This window comes from Theropithecus gelada, chromosome 1 (genome assembly GCF_003255815.1).
Source record: "Theropithecus gelada isolate Dixy chromosome 1, Tgel_1.0, whole genome shotgun sequence".
Classification (NCBI taxonomy): Eukaryota; Metazoa; Chordata; class Mammalia; order Primates; family Cercopithecidae; genus Theropithecus; species Theropithecus gelada.
The window spans coordinates 23941116-23945735 of record NC_037668.1 but is presented as its reverse complement, the minus strand read 5'-3'; the positions used below and the strand labels follow the sequence as shown (position 1 = coordinate 23945735).

At 37.7% G+C, this 4620-nt stretch overlaps 1 pseudogene; it reads left to right on the top strand.

Moving 5' to 3' along the window:
* The first annotated feature begins 2958 nt into the window (after positions 1 to 2958).
* On the top strand, positions 2959 to 3903 carry LOC112605157 (annotated as a pseudogene).
* The last annotated feature ends 717 nt before the right edge of the window (positions 3904 to 4620 follow it).

Here is a 4620-nt window from a genome sequence, read left to right as displayed (position 1 = left end):
GTCATTTATTTTATCCCTTAAAAGAGTTCTTCTATGTTTAGCATCTGTAAAGCTAATTACTAAAGAAGTCACAGTCATCACTTTATTCAGCAAATATAACCTTGCTCCAAAATGAATGATCAGTGCAAAAAATTATAGTATTTAAAGCTATTCATCTTTTACACAGATCAAGTAAACCACATAATTTTCTACTCTTTTTTTTTCTTTTTTAAAGGTAGAATGTTACATTTTTAATGCCTAGAGTCCAAGGAAGAACCTCCCTCCAAAGCCTCAATCCCCTGAGGCACCCCTAATGTATAAGACCCAGGGATTTTGCTGGAGTATGTGTCGTCAAGGGCACAGAGCTGCTAAGATTGGCTGTACAGTTACTTTCGGCTCAGAGATCAGGCTGAGCTGTCTTTCATCTTTAAAAGCAAATGGCCCCTGGACTTTCCCCTGTAAGATCTGGAAGAAATGTGCTATGTGATATATATTTTTTAATGTTTGCCTATTTCTCTCTCCTTTTTAGACTTTGATGGGATATGAGAAAAACTGCCTGTGGATGTAAGTGTCTCCTTTGTACTAGAGTTGTAGGAACACTCTTTCTTATGAGTAATATCTGTCAATTTTCTCTAAAAATACTTTCAATACCAAAGAAAGATTTAGAAGCAGAAGAACTCATGGGAACCATGCACTGGTGAAATGTGGGCCACAGCATCAGAATCTAGAGTGAGAGACAGGACAGAGACCATATGGAGAGGGCAAAGATGTAGCTGAACAAACCCTGACCATGTGAGCATGGGAGATATAGTAAATGAAGAGAATAGCTAAGAGAGTAAATAGCAAAATATTTCTAAAATAGACCTAAACTAGGAAATAGGGAGAAACTGCCTAATATGTACCTTAGCATAAGGAAAAATATATGATGGATTAAGACGGAACAATAAGAGATAGGAGTGGATGGAAGAGTGGAACAGAAAGCCTTGTGGGGATCATACAGAGTAAAGAAGACATCGATCTATTTCCTAAGTCACTGATGTATAAGCACACAGTGCAAAGGAAATATCAAAACTAGAACCCAGGTAATTCAAAAGACAAAACCCTAGATGGAAGACTTAAGGTATTTGGGATACAGTTCTTGCCTCATAACTTATGCAAGCTACATCTTAATATTTTACTTCTCTGGGCCTCTGTTTCTTCATTTGTAACATAAGGGGGCTTGACTAGATATTTAACAGCCTGCCTGTATTGGCCACTTATGCATCAGGAACTTCATTGTGGGCATTTGGTGCTCACACAAACTTTTTGGCTTATGCTATTATTATTGCCATTCTAGAGATTAAATCATGAGACCCAAAGTGATTTCCCCAACATTGTACATTGGCAGAGCCATGGTCTCAACCTGGGCAGTCTGACTCCAGAGCCTGTGTCCATCCAGCCTCACTATGCTGCCATTCTAACCAACGATCTCAGAGCAAACTGACAGAGAAGTGAATTCAAACAGGAATCAGTCTTTGAGAGCTACATAGGCGAGCCTCCCAGGATGAATAATGAACTAAGGTTTTGTAGGAAAGATAAATATTAATTCTGACGGATAACAAAAATAGGAAAGAAAATGTAATGTTATGTGTAGAAGCAGAGAGACAAAGTTATGATTGATGGCTGCGGCCAACCAGCTTGTCTACAACTGAAGGGCAGATGCATGACCTAATGCTGAGGACAAACACACCTAAGATGGTGATGAGGACAGAGAAAGTTCTAGAAACATTGCCATAAGCTATATATTAAATAATTAGTTAGAAGGAAATTAAGACCCATAAAGATATATGATCATTTTATTTCAATAACTAAAGGCTAGCTATCATTCATAGAAATAATTTAACATTATTGTGAGTATCTGCAGAGGACAAATCAAGAACAATGGGTGACTATTTCAAGGAGGCATAGTTCTACTCAGAAGTAGCCAGATAAACTATTTAGCAAGGGAACAGCCTATTTTGGAAAACAGTGACTCCTTAAAATTTGTCCTTGACTATGGAGGTTGGACAATACTTCCTACATTCCTATAAAGAGGTTCACAGAATTGTAGGCAGATTGAGTTAGATTTCTGATCTTTTTTCTAAAATAAAAATAATCTGATTGTCTAAGTCTGATATGAAAGTTTTAACATTTATTTGATCTCCCAATCAAACCACAGATCTTCTCACAGATAATGATGAAAGTTCTTCTTAGAACATTATGGAGGCATTGGAGATTGAGGCATAGGCCAGAAGAGTGGAGATCTCAGCCCAAGCCTCATAATGCTCTGAGTTTAATTTGAGCTTTAATTAGGTTCTTAATCTCAGATTCCCCTGAACTGATGACAAGGGAAACCCCAATATGTGAGCCATCTCAAAGTCTTCACAATTGATCATGGGTAAATAGAATCTGAATACTTTTAAGTAGATTAAAATAGCTCTCCACATGTGAACAAGCATTATTTGAGTCATGTATATGAGAGATTGGGTACATTCCTTTTTACTTGTTTTGTTTGTTTTTCTGAATCAGATTTTTATAAGGTGTTAGCAAAGATAGGTGATTTTTAAGGACTGTCATTGTCATGTGGGTAAGCAAATGATTTAATCTTATCGAGCCTCATTTTCTTCTTCCATAAAATGAGAGTATTTAATGAAATGAAGCCTAAATCACATTTTTATTTTACAGTATGAACTTTCTAGGCACATGGGAATACAGAGAATGAAAATAACTTACAAAAATAAATAATTTCAGATATCTTTGAATTCGGGTATGTCATATTCATGTCCTTTGATCCTTCCTTATACTCTGATCTATGTACTTAATGTTTGTTATGTATTTTTTCAGACCAGTATTATCAGCTTTTTACAGAAATAGGAACTGTGTATCTCTAGGGTCATTTGACTTTTGTCAAGTTCACTCTTTTCTCAATTTCAGGTTACCAAAGTCTAATTCCACTGACCAATGAAAAGACAGAACCAGAGCGAGCTCACCGAGTTCATCCTTACAGGTTTCTCAGAACTGGGGGATCTGCAGATCCTTCTCCTCTTTGTCTTCCTATTAGTCTACCTGACCACTCTGATGGCCAACGCCACCATCATAACGGTCATTCGCCTGGACAGGGCTTTGCACACTCCTATGTACTTCTTCCTCTTTGTCCTTTCATGCTCTGAAACCTGCTACACCTTGGTCATTGTACCCAAAATGCTTACCAACCTGCTATCCACAATTCCAACCATTTCTTTCTCTGGGTGTGCAGTCCAGCTCTATTTATTTGTGGGCTTGGCTTGTACCAACTGTTTTCTCATTGCTGTGATGGGCTATGATCGCTATGTTGCCATCTGCAACCCTCTTAACTACACACTCATTGTCAGCTGAGCCACCTGCATGCAGCTGGTTCTAGCCTCCAGCTTTTGTGGCTTCCTGATCTCTATGATTGTCAGTATCCTGGTGTTCAGTGTGCCCTTCTGTGCCTCCAATCGGATCAACCACTTTTTCTGTGACATTTCCCCTGTCATAAAACTGGGCTGCACAGACACCAGCCTGAAGGAAATGATCATCTTTTTCCTCAGCATTCTGGTATTGCTGGTTCCCCTTGTGTTGATATTCACCTCCTATGTCTTCATAGTTTCCACCATCCTCAAGATCTCCTCGGTGGAGGGACAGTGCAAAGCCTTTGCCACCTGTGCTTCCCACCTCACAGTGGTCATCATCCACTATGGCTGTGCTTCCTTTATCTACTTGAGGCCCACATCCCTATACTCTTCAGATAAGGACCGGCTCGTGGCAGTGACTTATACTGTGATTACCCCACTACTCAACCCCCTTGTCTATACACTGAGAAATAAGGAAGTAAAGACAACTCTGAGAAAGGTTTTCAGTAGATGCTCATATTCCAAAACTGTATGAGTGGGCCGATACAGCAGTAAATTACATTCATGAAAGTTTCCCAGATAGCACTTCAGATCTATAAACAGATTTGTCCTTTTCTTAAGACTCCTTGACAAAAAATAAAAGAGAAAAGAAAAGAAATAAGGACTTTAGGTAACCTTGATTGTTTATATCAAAAATTTCTTTTTCATCTTAGCCTATATCCAGTGCAAAAGTTATACCAATTGGTCTCCAGAAAATTATGTGAACATAGAAACTTTCAATAACACAAGCTACATTGTTTTTATGCATTGCAGGTGTTTGCTTTGTCAGATCAACACTACGAATGCTGCATTATCTTTCTCAGAATTCCCGGATTGTTGATACTCCTTTTACAGTGAAAGAAACAATATTTTCTAGAAATAATTTACTGCAATTATTTCTTTATTGAACATATATATACACACACACACCTACATATGTGTGTATATATATGAATGTGTGTATGCGTGTGTGTGTGTATATATATATATAAAATATATACACATATATATATAAAGTTTAACCCATTTCCCATTTAGAAAAGAAAAAAGCGCAGTTCTGTGCCAGTACAGAATTCTCGAAACAGGAAATGGGTTAAAGCAAATGGTTTAATCTTTTTGAGTCTCATTTTCTTCTTCCATAAAATGAGTATTCAATAAGATGAGCTCCCATCATAGTTTGATTTTACAGTACAAAGCTTCTATGCACATAGTA